Source organism: Lygodium microphyllum, chromosome 9 (assembly GCF_053477565.2).
Source record: "Lygodium microphyllum isolate KBCC chromosome 9, Lygodium_microphyllum_v1.1.10, whole genome shotgun sequence".
NCBI lineage: Eukaryota > Viridiplantae > Streptophyta > Polypodiopsida > Schizaeales > Lygodiaceae > Lygodium > Lygodium microphyllum.
The window spans coordinates 121,437,382-121,455,446 of NC_141143.1; positions in this window are offsets into that span (position 1 = coordinate 121,437,382).

Below are 18,065 nucleotides of genomic sequence, written 5' to 3' on the forward strand. Positions count from 1 at the left end.
TAGATATCATTTGGTAGATAGTTGCTTGAATGAGGGGGAGAAGTTGTCGCATTTGGGTTCTAATTCACTTACAATGGGCTCTTGTATCTTCCAGCAAGGAGGCCATAGTTTGATAATGTCAATGACTACTCATTTATTGCATGATTTGTACATTAGAACAATGTATATTCCAATAACTCTATGAATGTGGATTGACTATGAGGTTAGTAATGTGAGAAAATCAAATAGGGAATGCATGGTTGCAATAAATGGAACACACGTCCATATTAAGAGTTATACTAGAATATTTATCCTCACTAAGAATAGTAAATGAAATTACATATTAGCATCTATGAACATGCTATGGGTTACAACAATGTGTTGAATCATGCTGTTAGAAATTAGCCCTCATCTCACCTTAAGCATATATTAATTAGAATCAGACATGCAAACTAACTTATCTTGCTATATAGATCTTTGGTTTAGTTTTTTGCAGATATAGGTTGGAATTTATTACTGATGTGTTGATCTTTGTCAAACAAGATCATTGATGTAGTTTGTACAATTTTAATTTTTGAAGGTACATCACTTGCCTAATCAGTTATTGTTAACCCCAACACGAAGAAAGCAAAAGGAAATAAAAAAGGCGCAAGGGCAAAGGCGGAAAAAAGGTAGCCCGATAGAAGAAAGAAGAGGAGAAAATGCCAAAAGCGCAGTGGCACGTAGCCTTAAAAAGTCCAAGGCAAATGCAAAAGGGGAAAGACGCATTTTAAAGTACAAAGGCGCACCTTGAAATCTTGTAAAAGAGTGCCAGGCTGTGGAAAATCCGAAAAGCTAAAACAGAAGATAAAGGCAAAGGCCAAGGCAAAGAGAAACGGAAGACAAAGGCGCACAAGGAAAAGTGCAAGTCAAAACTTTTGTAAAAGAGCGCAAGCGCATCATGGTTTAATTCAAGGAGCGTCATTTCAATTTGTAAATGTAGACGAGCGGTGGAAAGGAAGCTAGGAAAATAGAAGGACAATAGGAAAAAGGGCCTAGGCTACGGCCGGCCATGTAAAAAAGGAAAAAAGGGGATGACCGCCCAAAAAGGGATTTAGGGTTTTGTATATGAAGTTGAAAAGTGAATGAGAAGCTCATTCTTGTGTGTGGCAAAAAGTGGCTCTCCTCTTCTTGTTCTTCTTCTTGTTCTTGCTTGCTTGAGCTTGTGCTTGAGAGAGGGAGTGTGAGAGTGTGAGGGAGTGAGTGTGTAAGGGTGAGGGACCGTGGGGTGGAGAAGCTCTCCATCTTCTCCTCTCTTCTTCTCTTCTCTTCTCTTATCTTATCTTGCTCGCGGTGATGGAGCTTGGGGCTTGGAGCGGGAGGATGGAGCTTGCTTGAAGAGCATGCTTGAAGCTTGCACTTGGATTGTGGAGCTATCGGAGTGCGCGGGAGAGGAGGTAACTCGAACAGCATGGAGGTATGCTCACTACACCCGTAGATATGGATGGCGCATCGGCTAGGTGAGAGATAGCCATTGGTGCTCGGCTTGGAATGCTTGAAACAATAAGCGGTCCATGGGTCTTGGCGGTTGAGCGAAAGCTCCCACATTTTGGTTCTATTGCCAGGACCAACGGATTCAAGCCTTGAGCGCTTGCACTCTTCAAATCGAGCATCAAAGTAAGGGTTTTCCCCGAACCGGTGCTTCAGATAGGTAGGAAGTGAGGGGGTTAAAGATAGTATTCGATCTCCTTGGCAAGTAGGTTTTTTGATTTTCTGAGATTTATGTTGTGAGATGGAGTAGTGTAGGTATTTACTTTGCGAATTGGATGGATTAGAGTAGGAGAAAACAAAAAAAAAAACAAAGAAAATAAGCATTAGGGTTTACTGTTGTAAAACATGGCAAAACAGGGAAAAAATTGTGCAAAAAATGGTAAAAAGCTCGCTTGTGATGCCTAAGATCGGCAAGTGAGTGATTGGGGGCATCAACACCATACCCGAGAAGGGGTATAAGGGCCAAGAGTGGCAAGAAAGGCCACATTGTGCATTGTAGGGTTTCAGGAGAGCAGGAGAGAAGAGGAAAGCTTCAGGAGTGGATCCGCCTCGATCTTGTCATCCGAGAGATGTTTGCCCAGCCCAGGTAATTCTACACCTCCCCCTACATGAGTAGGTTGGATCTGGAGTTGATTGACTAGGAGGAAGGCCTCCAATTCTCGGCACGATGAATTTTGTAAGGCCCCGCGAAAAAACGCGCCGCACTCGGCGTGTCAGAGTGACAGCAATTCTGGGCCGAGTCCCAGAATCGGCCCTCGGACCACTCGACTCGGCCCTCTTGACCACTCGACTCGGCCCTCGGCCACTTGGTCCTCAGACCATTCGGCTCACTACCTCGGACACCCACCGCTTGGGCCGTCCGAATTGCGCACTCAGACTAACTTGGAATTCGGCCCTTGGCCCACTGACTCGGCCCTCGGGCCATTGACTCTCGGACATTTAGGCTCGGATTGGCCGAATTTGACATTCATACCAATTACATACGGCCCCTTGTACTCGGCCCTCGGACGGTCCGAATCATCCATTCGACCCCTGTAATTTGAACCTGTTGGCCGAACTTAGATTTCCTCAAATTTTAACCTGAAAACAGTGAGATTGACCAAGAGACCGCATAGAGCTGAAACCGTATCGTAGATCAAGCACTGGGTTGAACCTGAGAGCAAGCAGTCTAAAATTTGGCTGTAAACAGTCTCTCAAATCACATATGGCATTTACCGTAACAGCCTTGCAGGATGGGGAGGGGATTGCCCCTTGGACCCCTGCAGAGGGTCTGCCCCCTCCGCATCTCCCCCCAAGTAGGTTGGAGAGCAACCGCTCGCCATGACAGGTCCTCCAAATTTGACCCTAGTGTAGTAATGGCTTTACACAAGCATAGATCTTCACTTGCAAAGTAGCAAACACAAGCCTATACCTACCTAAACAAAGACAAACAAAGACCCTAGAACCTCAATGGGCCACACCGCAAGAACACATGTACATTGTGTTCAAATTGCGTCTAGTCGAAGCAGGATACAACATCATCAAGCTATCAATGTGTGGATGACTAGACATGACGGTCCTGACGATAGATGTACCTTGAGTAGCGCTGCACATACGACCCAAGACCCCAGTAGAGAATCCACGTCTGACTGTGCAGTTAGGGACTCAAAGGCATGTATCAGAAGGCTTGAAGCTGTAAACCAAGACCCGGAAGATGAAGACATAGTGCCACCTACTTATCTTAGGGTCAAACTCACCGCGAAAAGAGAGCATACTATCGACGCTCTGATTGATGAAGGAGCAGATTTTAATATCTTGACCTATGAATCATGGACCCTACTAGGCCAACCAGAGCTCAAACCGACTGATGCAACTCTTAATCCTTACGGGGAACACCCACAAGCACTTCTAAGGAAGTGCAGAATCCTTGTAACTATTGAAACAGAAAGCTTGCCAATCCTGTTCTGTGTTCCTCCAAATAGCAAGAATTATGGAAAGGAAATCCTCCTAGGAAGGCCCTTCAAAAAGGTGACCACGTGTGGGGCTGACTATGTAGCACGGAGGATACACCTGTTGATGCTACCGGGTATGAGGATAGTCACGACCTTTAGCAAGGGTGACCTCATCGAACCTCGAGGGAAGGGCAAGGAAGGTGCTGACATAACAGTCAAGCCTGCTAATGAAAGCAAGGACTTGTTTGAAGAGTTGAAACAAGCACATGTCGAACAATGAGAACCAGTAAATGAGGCCATGCCTGAAACAAGAAGGTCAAGAGACAATGCCAAGGATGGGCTTTGGACTTATAAATATCGTAGAAGACCCCAAAAGAAGCCCAAGCCTTATAGACGAAGGCATCAATGGAGAGTCAATACAATGCCGCGATGGATATCCAAAGCGTTGCTACGTGCTCAAGGACATTATGCAGGTAACCAACGGATTTGGGTACCAAAACCCCCTACTAAACCACCTCTATCAACTGAAGTCCAGATTGCATTAAAGGCAATGAGGCATAGGAGGAAATCTAAGAGAAACTCTAGGTCTCGAGGCAAGAAACCAAACATGAGTGCTCAAAAGAAAGAGCCTCAGCCTAGCATGCTTAATAAGTTGATGTCATATGTAACCATTGAGCGTGCACAAACGCCACTAGTGCCCGTGGAGCCTTTGATTCCCCAAGAGGATAAGGAGCACCAGAGGCATAGCGCTGCTTGTGAGAAGGCTAATTGTTCAGCAAGGCAAATGACACAATCGTCCAATAGCCTCGAGCAAATCATTCAACCAGCGCTAAGTCCACCTGAGAGTCCTAGATATCCTACACCCTCTTTTCTCAAACGGACACAGGAAGCACAACAGCAGTCGTCAAGGGCAGTGGCTCAATCCCAATCTCTATCTCCATCTACGCTTCCAAATGTCCAAGAGGAGGGACATGACACCACCTGTAGCTCTCAGCCCAAGGATGTGCCTGTGCAACCTAATGTGACTAGATCAACTCATGATCGATCTACACAAGTGAATGCTCAAAGGGCAACAAAAGACACGACCACTTTCGATCGCCCTAGGGACTCGACACTGCAATCCACCAAGAGTAGCCAGCCCACTGGACTAGCCGCTACTACTTCCAATTAGGGATCACAGCAGTCACAGCCCTTGGCCGTGACTACGCCCCTTGTGGAACATGTCCTTAGCAATTCACCTGCGGAGGAGGTGCCACAACCAATATCCTTGACAACTCCAGCCCTTCCAAAGCACCTAAAGCCTAGGCTTGAGGAGAAACCTCTCAAAGATGTGGCCAAGGAGATGGTGCACAGAACCACTCAACCTAGCAAGGCTATTCAGCAAGCCACGGCTATTTCCCATGAGGACATACAACAGAAAGGAAATGTGAAGGCCCAACCAAGCACGACAACAGTTGACCTAGTCCAAGGTCCTGAGTCGTGGAGAGATGCACCTTTACTGACCAAGAAAAAGAGGAGAAAATAGCGAAAACAACAACAATTGCAAGTGGTTGTGGACCCCAAGAACATTGAGACGAAGAGTGCTGGAGAGCTAATGAATAACGCATCGAGTCCATCCACCAATGAACCCATTGATGCCTCCCCTAATAGCGGTGAAACCTCAAACACCTCCGTGTGCTCTGAAAGATCACAACAGTCTTTACCATCAATGGCTGCTTGCAACGCTCAATCCACCAACAATGGAACTTGCATTCACCGATCAAGAGTTGACATAAAGCCATCACAACAGGGTGGTGACAAGCCTATACCAGTCGCATCCAAGGAGAGCCATGATGCAATAACGAAGCCGTGGCGGACACATGGAGACCCCATGAGCATAAGAAATCCTAGCATTGGCCAAACTTGTGCATCTAGGCCAGAGCCCCTAGCTACACTGAAACCCAGACAAACTCCTAGAACCTTGCATGAGATAGCAATCGAGCAAGCCATCGTTGAACATAAAAGTGTCACAGAATGCTTAACTGAGTTGGATGCTAAGCTCAAAGTGTTCTCACGTGTCTATGTCCTGGCAGACATGTGCGCATTCCCTAAAGAGCAGCTCGGAGAGTACTTGCCATTTCCCTTGTCTTGGAAAGAGCAAGAACATCTTGACGAGCACTATAATAGGCTCCTGTATGAACACATGCAACTCATCTCTGGCGAGGAAGCCGACGAACTGTGCTTAACTGTCACATTCAATGGTGCACTCTGCCAACCAAATCTCTTAGAGATAGAGCAATTAAAGCGACTATCAGAGGGCCGAAGTCAATTTGAACAGTGTTGGTGTGAGAACCGCGTTGCAATGGCCGAACTAGGAGCCCAGATCATGACAGTCTCAGAGGAGCGATTGACCAAATGGCAGTCCCAAAGAGACCCAACCTATGTGGCACCAACTTCCCTTCGCGTGCTAACTGCCATTCGGGGTACGGACTTAGCTGAACCTAGCCAAGAGGACTCGATGTTCGATAAGGTTCTCACTAAAGAGGAGTTACATGTCACCAGTAGACTCGAACAAGGTTGCATGCTACTTGATGTTGCAAAATATCTATCGGTATTGAGTAAGCTGCCACGAGTACTGGATGCGTGTGCCATGCTCCAGTACAATCCGAAGTTCTATAGCCGGTTTTTATCCTCATAAAGCGACATGGATCCATGGATATGTATATAAATAAACAATAACTTTTGTCACCCTGTATAGACACTATCAACACACACAAGCAATAATAGTCAAGCGCCGACAGAAGAGTTGGGGCCAACAGGCTAGGCTCGTCCGGACCCCCTCTCACATGACCATTTCCACCTCCGGGCGAAGGGCATGCACCCCACATTGCTACCGTGGAAAGCCCTGACCAACATCTCTGATGATGTAAGCAGGGTGCAATCCCTTTCTATACACCTTTCCCTTTCCGGTTTATCCTTTCGAGGATGAGCCCTGCCTAAATCCATGACCACTAGTCGATGTAACTCGACATGAGCCAAGATCTACTAATGGCTGGAGGCTAAGTCAACATCATCACGGGGACCATCCCGCTACAACGAGCACATCACGTCCCACTCCTCCTCTTCTAGTCATATGCGTTTGATAACCCACATTATAATCCCTCCCATGCGAACGGTCTTATTTCGTATCAAGGCTTAGCCCTTGGTTTGCATATTGCAGGTCCCCCTACAAGAAAAACATGGAGAACCTAGGGCAGCTGACTTGTAGAGAAGCTCTCCGCGGAAGACGGAAATATGCAGCACACGCCCCTCTGTCGATGCACTATGTGCCCACTCTCAAAAGGTATGCAAAGAAACGAGGTCCTAAGCGGCATCGCCCCGGATAAAGGCCGAAGAATCCTGGGCCAGGAAAGCCGAAGCTCAAAGAAGCACGCAAGATGTGGCAACACCGGTTGCACAAACCCCCAACGCACACTCAAGCAACAGATGCTCAAGGGCAGAAAGGGCAGCTCAGGACAGGGAAGAATTCAATGAATTATTTAAAGGCATCTTGGAAACGATGGCGGCCCGAGACTACACCATTCATGTCTCGGCCTACATGTTCCCTACCCAACCTCACACGGGAGCCCTGCACCAGTAGAGCCCCAGTCACCTAACCACCCGGACTCACCCCGCCTAGTGCAAATCGACTAAGCCCCTATGATGTACAAGTAGCTTGACAATTCATCATGCCATAACTTTTTGTCTTTTGACGAGTAAAGGGGCAAGCTCCCCACTTGTACACATTTCCTTTACCTATCGTTAATGTATGCGACCTTAACAAGCAATGGAATAGGCATCGCAATAGACATCATAGCATTCTGAAAAATTATTTCTTAACATGATTGCATTTGTTCGATGTACTTAACGCAAGTAAGCATATACTCTCACAAAGTGACAAGTGGATGCAGGATCACACAGGTCTTCGTGCAAACGTGTTCAACGGCCAGGCCACCGCAAGACCACCAACCGCACAAAGAACCACAACAAAGCCACTTTGTTGAATGCGAAAAATCACCCTTGCGAGTGCCCACATCGCACGAACCAAAGCATAGTCATGGGCTACACTCTCTTCTTGGGCCAAGCTCTACAGTGAGCTCACAACGGGTGTCACCGCAATTGCACCAATATTACAACAACAGCTCCCCTAACAACGAGGCTAGGGCAAAATCATCACGGTCATATCCATTTCCTGAACCTTTGAGGCTTGACATTTTCCAACCCATTGAAAGGCTCATAGCCTCCGCATATTGCAATGGTTGTACTAGGGCCAAAAAAGAAAAACAAAAAGAAAAGAAAACAAAAGAAAAAAAAAAGAGAAGAAAACAAAATAACGAAAAAATAAAAAGCACCCACGATCACAGCACCGCATCTAGGGGCCCTCAAATTAGGTGCGTCCAGTACCCTTGGTCGGCTAGCTCTGCCCCTAGTCTCCTAGCACCCCCCACAATAGTTCAGGGCACATCAAGGGCAAGACAGACCTGCGGAGTTTGTTGCACCTATGGTTAGACCTGTCACCCTGACCCATTCACACAATTCCCTCTTACACTCTGCCTTAAAACCATGGCAATCAATTGGGGCACGCACTGCACGAATGGCCCTGAACAGTACACTGTCCTCATCGCAAAGGCCCAATGTCTACCACCTACGGATAGTACACTATTCTTGTGTTCTATCCTATTACGTCGTGCAATCACAGTGCACAGGATGTCGCACCCACCTTCACGTGTACTTCTTCCCACCATGGACCACTTTGCTTCATCCACACGACGTTATGAGAAACCAGCCCGCGGTCTTCTACCTACATAATATCTAAGTATGCACGAGCACTCACATAATATTTGCACCGAAGTATATACACAGTTTGGGTCCTCAAGTGCAGAACAATACTCTCACCTTGCTTAGAGTTCAACCTGTCTCCCAAACTAATTGAACTATGTCTTGTGCACAATACAGAAGACTAGCACTGCCCCTAGGGAGAAATCACTGACGAGAGGTTTTCAATTGCAGGTATTAAAGACTCCAACGAGGGTGTCGTTCCATCTTCATCAACACTCAACTCTGCATTCCTCTCTATATCACCCTGTAAACTTACCAGTGTACTCCATCCGGGCAACCCCCGCAAAGAACAGCCCTACCCCCAACTCCCATTGCCCTACTACCTACCACTTAGCCCACCAACGTGCCCTCAATGGTCTTCCTCCCCACCTCTACCAACATTCCGCCATGGCAACCACAGACACCCTTGCCACCCATGTCTTCGGTGCATGCTAATACCTGCTACCTACGACGGTGAGTGCCATGGGACTGGCATTCGTCTAGGAGGGGGGTAATGTTAACCCCAACACGAAGAAAGCAAAAGGAAATAAAAAAGGCGCAAGGGCAAAGGTGGAAAAAAGGTAGCCCAACAGAAGAAAGAAGAGGAGAAAAGGCCAAAAGCGCAGGGGCAACCTTAAAAAGTCCAAGGCAAATGCAAAAGGGGAAAGGCACATTTTAAAGTACAAAGGCGCACCTTGAAATCTTGTAAAAGAGTGCCAGGTGGTGGAAAATCCGGAAAGCTAAAACAGAAGATAAAGACAAAGGCCAAGGCAAAGAGAAACGGAAAACAAAGGCGCACAAGGAAAAGCGCAAGTCAAAACTTTTGTAAAAGAGCGCAAGCGCATCATGGTTTAATTCAAGGAGTGCCGGGCTCTCACCCATGCAATTTGTAAATGTAGACGAGCGGTTAAAGGAAGTTAGGAAAATAGAAGGAAATGGGAAAAAGGGCGCTACGGCCGGCCATGTAAAAAAGGGGATGACCGTCCAAAAAGGGATTTAGGGTTTTGTATATAAAGTTGAAAAGTGAATGAGAAGCTCATTCTTGTGTGTGGCAAAAAGTGGCTCTCCTCTTCTTCTTCTTCTTGCTTGCTTGAGCTTGTGCTTGAGAGAGGGAGTGTGAGAGTGTGAGGGAGTGAGTGTGTGAGGGTGAGGGACCGTGGGGTGGAGAAGCTCTCCATCTTCTCCTCTCTTCTTCTCTTCTCTTCTCTTCTCTTATCTTGCTCACGACGATGGAGCTTGGGGCTTGGAGCGGGAGGATGGAGCTTGCTTGAAGCTTGCACTTGGATCATGGAGCTATCGGAGTGCACGGGAGAGGAGGTAACTCGAACAGCATGGAGGTAAGCTCACTACACCCGTAGATATGGATGGCGCGTCGGCTAGGTGAGAGATAGCCATTGGTGCTCGGCTTGGAACGCTTGAAACAATAAGCGGTCCGTGGGTCTTGGCGGTTGAGCGAAAGCTCCCACAGTTATTATTATTGTTCATATAAAACATACATCATATCTACCAAATTTTTGGGTTGAAATATTTATTTGTATCTATAGAGCTATGCCATGCAGTGTGCTTATCACTAATGACTTGATCTTTGGGTTTTTAATAGATGTCCATAGACTAAACATAGACAATGCAGCACCACAAAGATCTTGAGATATCCCTATAGTGATTGGTCCAAACACTACTATGGGATTTTTATCAATATTTGTACCTTTGTTTCACAACAATAGGTGAGTCTATCTTCAAATCTATGATAGTAGCATCCATGTCTTTAAGTTTGTTAAGCAAGCAATAGTTGCAAGTCTTTTACATCACATTTCTTCCCATAACAATAGGTTCTTGCAAAAGCCCATCTTTCGAACTAGCTATAAGAGCAACACGTTTGCTTGGGATTTTTTTTTCTAAGAGACATAGGTGTTGCAATAGTAGTCGCGTCACATAGCAGTAGGATAAATAGTGAATAGGCCTTCTAAACATTGTAGATATTGGCCTCTACGAGAGAGAGAGAGAGAGAGAGAGAGAGAGAGAGAGAGAGAGAGAGAGAGCTCTTTTTTCCCTTGAGATGCAGTTAGGTGCAACTCCATGAGAGGGCATGAGATAGTGAGAAAGGGTTAGAGAGAGAGTAATGAATACCTTTTTCCTAAACTAGGAGTGCATGTAAATTTAACTAGTTGGACACATGTAGTCAAGCTTTTAGAAAATTCAAGTGATCACAATGTCACCTACTTTTAAAAAGGAAGTTGTAGAAAGCCCCATCTGCGTATGCCATGTATCCCAGTTAAATAGGGAAATGGTTTGACTAGAATTAGCTTGCCATGTAGATAAAAGGCTTACCATAGTCACCATTTTGACCCACCAACAATACTTTATGCAAATCATATGAGCGGGGGTAATTGGCTCTTGATTAATGTAGGATTGGAGGCAACCTTTTCGGCCTCACCATATAGGGTAGATGAGCGAGTGTTAGGTTAGTGAAGTGAGAACAATTCGATAACCTATATTTTGTGCCATTTTTTACTTTTTGAGTTGATTTTCTGCTTCACTTCAAGGAATTGATTCAATGTAAGTTGTTCTTCCTCTAAGATTTTCGTCGTTAATGCCCAATCCCTATGTGTTAATAAGCAATTGCGGTGTGGGGAGAAGAAGATGACCCAAATCCAATGAACAATAAGCAAGGTGTTCAATTGTTGGTTGTAGCTCCACTAAAGTGAAAGTTCGATTGATTGGAAGTGATCTTAAAAAGGCACAAGTGTGTGATCTTCTTCTAGGGGGCAACTTACTACTAGCACCTTCATCCTACATTAAAATTGCATCGCCTGAGGGTGAGCAGGGAAAATAGCTCCAATACATAAATAGGGTGGCCAACACACTAGTTTAGGGGCAAAAAAGAAAAAATAACATCATTAGATTGGCTCCGCATATGTCCACTTTCCCATGTCATCCAATAAGAGAGTGTGAGTCGAGTTCATCCTACTAACCCTATGCTAGCACCTTGTTTTTCAAGGCTCATCTTCGATGGAAGAAGTGGTGCCATGGCAAAGTGGTGATTGAAGGTTATCAAAACTTGGGAACAACTTAAGAAAGTAGTGTGGGAAAGATATCTCCCACCTTTCTTTGAGTTAATAAAGATGAATGGGTTCTTCAACGGAGCATAGGGAGACTTAATCTTGGAGGCCTATAATTTCCCATTTTTAATCCTCATAAAGTATGCACCCTAGATATTAATTGATGAGATAGTCACTAGATTTTGTTAAGGATTGAAAGAGCCTTTGAATGCTTACCTTAAATCCATGAGGTTGATTGATTCGAAAGATGCTCTCAATTGATTTAAACCCTTGATGAAACCTTTGATGATTCAAAAGATGCTCTCAATTGATTTAAACCCTTGATGAAACCTAATGAAGTCCAACTTAAGTTCAAAGATAGCATCTATGCTACAAAAGGGGCTAAGCTAAGCTATTTTGATGATCATGTTGGCCAACATAATCATGGAAAATGTTTTGAATGTAGTGAGTTTGAGCATATACAAAAGAGATGTCCCAATCATGATGCTTTCAATGTGATGAGTTGGAACTTTTGGAAGTAGAATGCTCTAAATTTTCTCCATAATGTAAAGAGTGGGAAAGCAAAAGAAACCCAAAAAATGATGCACCCAGTGTGGTTCAAAAGTTGTCCATTCTTGATGAGCTAGAGACAAATCCAAACTTTACGGATGCAATAGAACTTATTGTAACACCTTTAAAATTTCAAGAACATTCCTTGTACATCTTGAAACTAGCCTTTGGGTGAATCTCAAAATAGTTCTTGTTGAGGAGGTGAGGACATCTCAAATCTTAAAGGAAAAGAGGATTTAATATATCCAAATTTTGTCTCTTGAGATTCTCAGGCATCAATGCATCAAACTTTGTGAGGCCATCTCAAACTTTAAATCTCTTCATGGTCACAATAGGCTCAAAAATGCTCTAAGAAACTCATCAAAGTATATCTACAATTATCCTACAAGGATACACATTATTGCTTAGTTCAACACTCTATGTACAAGGAAGCAAGGATTGGTTTGTTAGTCAAAATTATTAGGTTAGTGAGTTAGTTAAATAGTTGGTTATGATTAAAGTGTTAATAATAAGTTACTAGTTGTTAGAAGTAGTTTAATTAGGCTAGCATTATTGAACCAAATAGCTAGAACTAGTTTGCATAGTTAGTTGGTAGGTAAGTGATAATATTCTACTTGATTAAGTTACAATAGGATCAATAAACTAGTTATAATAGGTTAATGGTTACTAATGTCTAAATCTTTGCTTAGTTATTTTAAAATTTAGTTAATAAACCTCTCCCCCCTCTACTATCAAAGGCTAATGGGCCACTTTATCCCCCACTTATGTCACCTCTCTCCCTGTCAACCACCACCATCATCCCTTTCCTCCTCGCCTTGATAGATTTGTCACCCCTCCAACTCTTCTATCATAGCTGGCATGATTGAAACCTATGCCTTTGTTAGACATGATTGATTAACACCTATGCCTCTCACTATAAGCTGTTGGCCACTGGGGCTCCTAACCTAGCTGCTCTGCATGGAGGCGATAGACCTACCAACATGCCCTTCTTGTTAGCGTTCCATATGGGATGAGCTACTTTGAGTATAACCCTTCCACCCCCCTACGAGGTCCCATCTCCCTCTGCACTTCTAGGGCTTTGTAGTTATTCCTTGGTGTTGGAGTTAAATGCACCAATGTATGGAGTACTAGTGACTTAAGTGTAGCTTGGTGTACACTCTACGTGAGATTCCTTAGACTCAGTAGTGAACCCTCACATGTGTGGTATCATGAGGGGGTAGTCTTGAGGCATGTCTATGTTGTAATCTTTTTTCTTTTGAGTAGTACAAAAGCACATCTTGTTCTCACATTTTGTGTGTTATTTTTGTGCCATGTTGACGAGGCGAGGGAGAGCAAGCGAGTTGTTGGCAAGTGCATTACACTTGGTAGTAGAGTGACTCTTTCTTGAAGCCAAGGAGTGCTCATGGAAGTAGAAGAGAAGATCCAATATCTAGGATTTGAGACACAACCCCCCTATGACACACCATCCAAAGGTGAGACATGACTTCCTCGTGACATACCATTCAAAGCCATGGTGTGGATTTCCCCCCACAATGACCATGGGAGACAAAGCCCCCAACACTATAGATGAGAAGAAGAGACATGACCATTGTGAATGGAGAGAAGCCTAAGAAGAGAAGATAGCTAGATTGTAGATATAGATAGGAGGCATGTCTATGCTTTTGGATGTAATTTGGTAAAAAGGGAGATGCCATAATTTTTAGGAAATGGATAGTGGAGATAGATAAGTACCTAAAATATCGAAGGCATCAAACAAGAGGAAACAAGAAATGCTTACCATCTATCTCAAGGAGGATGTGATCAATTGGTTTGGTACATGCCAAAGCAAGAATAGGCTAGTCCATTTTCTCATGGGATGAATTGCAAAAAGAGAAAAAGGACTATTTCATTGCAAAGATGGGAAGTTCAAGGTTTGGAACAAATGGAGGAGCCTCAAGTAAATGCAAATATAACTAAATGATGTTACAACCTCAAGTAAGCACAAGGGAATATGTTTGCAAATACAACCAATTGATGTTACAATCCCAAATATGGATGCAAACATGAAATTGTATGGATTACTATTTGGCATGTAGGAGTGGGAAAAAAGAGACATGGATAGGAAGGAGCTAGAGAGTCTAGTTGAGGCCATGAGAGTGGCCAAGAGGCTAGTGGATTTGGAAGGAAGGAGAGTGGTACAAGGGAGCTAAGCTCAATACAACACTACTCTTATCACCAACACTTGGACAACTAAGCTAGCCCCTTTAAGAGGACTAGCATTGGAACTCCAAAGTTAGAAGTTGATTTTTTTGAGGAACCCTAGACATATCACAATCCACCTTGGTACCAAGGGGAGCATTTTGAGGGTGGGGGAGTAATCACTATCAGCCAATATCAAGTGTATCCTATGAATCGGCGGGGTCAAATAGATGATGGTGGAGACCTCATGCCTCACCCACAAGAGTGAGATGCTACAATTGTGGGGGACCACACTATTAGTCTCAATGTCCCATGGAAGACACAATATCAAGTGGGTCAAGAGTCATAAACCACAAGTGCATATGGAGGCAATGGATCACAACACCCATCCATTCAAGAGATTCCAAATGGGAATGAGGAAAGCCAAGATCATCCAAGAGTTGGTACAATGAGTGCATGTACAGAATGCATGGTAGAAGGGGTGGCAATAGTGCACCACCTATACCTTTAAGGAAAATTGAGCGAGTAGGAGTAGGCAATAATGATGGAACTGAAGTAACTCACAATTTGATCACCCCAAAATGTGTAGCAATGCATGGATTGAAGCTGATCAAGGCACTAAACAGTCTGATGGTAACCTTTGCACATGGCAAAGGCAAGGAGAGGAAGGAAGCATTTTTAGTGCATATCAAAGTAGGAAAATGAAGGCAAAGTTCAACTTCCTAGTGATATTACAGATGACTTTGAAGTCATTTTGGGCCTTAAGGTTTATAATGAGTATGTCATAGCAATGTTTGGGCAAGGAGTCAATGGGATGATGTTAGATATGCAACATGAAGAAATAAGAGTCCCATGTGAGAGATTGCGATGGTCAAATAGTTCCTCAATTAGAGTGCAAGTGAAGGAGAATAAATCTAAGGAAAAAGAAGTGTCAACGACATGCCAAGAGCTTCTCTCCAAACTACAAAGTCAGGATCAAGCAACCCAATGCTCCTACTCAAGACAAAATAGTGAAAGGACCTTTGGCCAATGAATACTACCATTTGGGCTAGAATCGTGGCATGTAGTGCTAAACAAGTGAAGAAGTCAATGAGATGGTGTAAATATTTATAATTAAGCCTTTGGAAGTAAGAACACCTAAGTTCCAAGTATCCCAGGAAGTGGAAAAGGTTCTAAAGGACTATACAGATGTGATGCCCATAAAATTACCCAGGCTATTGCCCCTTAAGAGAGATGTAGACCATAATATTGAATTGGTTGTGGGATTATTACTCCAAGCTAAAGCCCCATACTAGATGGACCACATGGAGCTAAAAAACCCAAGAAGAAACTACATGACTTGGAGGAGAAATGCTTCATTCACCCAAGTAAATCCTTTGGAGCCCTTGTTTTGTTTGTGAAGAGGAAGGATGGTGGGCTAAGGCTTTGCTTAGACTATAGTGCACCCAAAAAAATCACCATAAAGAACAAGTTCCCAATACCCTTAGTAGATGTCCTTTTAGATAGATTGCATGGAGCCAAACACTTTAGCTATATAGATCTTAGGTAGGGTTACCATCAAAACTACATAATTGAAGAGGACATCCCAAAGATTGCATTCCACCTGAGATATGGAAGCCATGTTTATTTGAAATGATGAGACATCACAAATTGAATGCAAAACATGAAAAATGCAAGTTTGTAGTGAAGGGGTCAGAGTTTTGGGATTCATAGTAGGGGAGGATGGAATCAAGGTTAACCCAAAGAAAGTAGAGATAGTATATGGAAATGGTTGGTACTCAATGTAATAAGGGAAGTTAGAGAATTCTTAGGATCTACAATATATTATTGGAGCTTTATGAAAGATTATGGTAGGGCTATAGTTCCACTGTCCAACTTACCAAATGAGAAGGGGTCTTCAAGTGAGGAGGAGATGAATAAGAAACTTTTAATCTCATGAAGGAATGTATGAGCAATACCCTCTTGCTCAAAGTGGTAGATTTCACCAAACTCTTTAAGCTCTCAAGTAATGCATCAAACTATGGCATTAGGGGTGTGCAAATGCGGAGAATGGACACCCAATTGCATATGAATTGAAGAAATTTAGATAGGTGGAAACCATATCATGGCACTCATGAGACGGAGATGCTAACTCTAACAAATTGCCTTAGGAAGTGGAGGCACTATGTTCAAGACAAACACATAGTAGTTATCATCGACAACATCTCACTTAATTCCTTCTAGTCACAACTCAAGTTGTCTACAAAATAGGTGAGATGTCCAGGCTTTCTTGTAGAGTTCAATGTTGAGGTTGAGCATAAGCGAGGATATCCCAATAAAATAGTTGATGCCCTTAGTTGAAATGTGGATTTGAGAACATTGAGTAATGAATACCTTACAAGAGTTGGTGAAAGAGGCCCTAGAAGATGACAAAGAGATGTAAGACTTGATAGGAGAAGTGAAAGCTAGGAAAACATGTCATGGAATGTATAATGTAGAACATGACATCCTCTTTGTATCAAAGACACTATACATTCCAAATACAGTGGATTTAAAGAAGATAACCTAGCATGAAGTGCATGATGGAAAGCTAGGAGGACAACGTTACCATTCTTGTCAAATGACTTGGCCTTCCTGAAGTCTAAATTGATTATGTAAAGAATTGCCTAACCTACCAAATGTGAAGGTTTCTCATTCTAAACTAGCAGGACTACTTCACATGTACCCAATTACCATGGGATCTCATAAGCATGGACTTCATTATGGAACTCCTAAACTCCTATGGGTATACTATCATCTTTGTAGTGGTTGACTACTTTTCTAGGTAAGAACACTTCATCCAACCAAGCTACCAAGGAAGGAGCCCTTCTTTTCTTTATCCTTGTCTTCAAGTTACATGGGTTACCCTTAGCTATAGTCTCAAATCTAGATGGTAGGTTCATGAATGACATTGGAGACAACTCATTTTCTCATCATCCTTCCATCTAGAAATAGATGGAAAAATAGAGAGGGTGAATCAAGGCATTGAAGACTATCTCAAAAGCTATGCTCAAGTGGATCAAAAGGGTTAGATCATGTACCTTGATGTGCTTGAATTCCACTATAATAACTCAATCTACAAGGCAAGAGGTTACACCCTTTTCAAGTTAGCCATGAGGAAACAAGCCATCATAGCCTTGGCTCTTGCCTCAAGAACAATGTAAATAGAAGATATCTCATTTCCCAAGAATATGAGACGTTAGTTCAATCATAATTAATGTGGACCATATATAGTCACTAAAGTCATCAACAAAGTCACCTACAAACTAGAGCTGCCAAAAAGTATCTATGTGCACAATACCCTTCATACACACCTTTTATGCAGGTTCACTGTAATACCCAATGCAGATGACACACTTTGCTATTTCATTCCAACAATCTCTTCAAAGTTAAGACAATCCTTCGGTGTCAAGAACACAAGGGTTACCAAGAATACTAATGTTGGATTTAGGATTGTGGGAATGAAAGTACACAGCTTGAATAAGAAGAAGAAGAAGAAGCTTGAGAGAGCACAACTCAAAGTGTATTGAGAGGTATCAATAGAAAAGATTTACAAGATTAAGTATGCCCTTAAAGATTTACAAGGCCAAGGGGAAAAAAACTCCTAAAGATGGAAAAAAGTGCCATGACGGTCCTAAGTGCATTCACATACATCAATGTCAAAATATAATAACAAATCCCCCCTAGGAGTGATGTAGTGAACAAGAGTTAGCACTCATGCATAGGGAAGTGCCATGCCTAATGAACTAGATCAATCGAGAGTAAGCCCAAAGCTTTGTACAAAGTATTAAAATTCTCATGAGGCAAAGCCTTTGTGAAAAGATTTGTAAGGTTGTCCTATGTAAGAGACTAAATAGACTACTCAAGACTAAGGTAAAGACTAAGGATAATACAAAGATTAAGATAAAATGTAATGTTCAAAGCCATGGCTAACACTTGGCACAACCCAGTGATTTGCTAATCACACAACCAAGACTAAGACCCT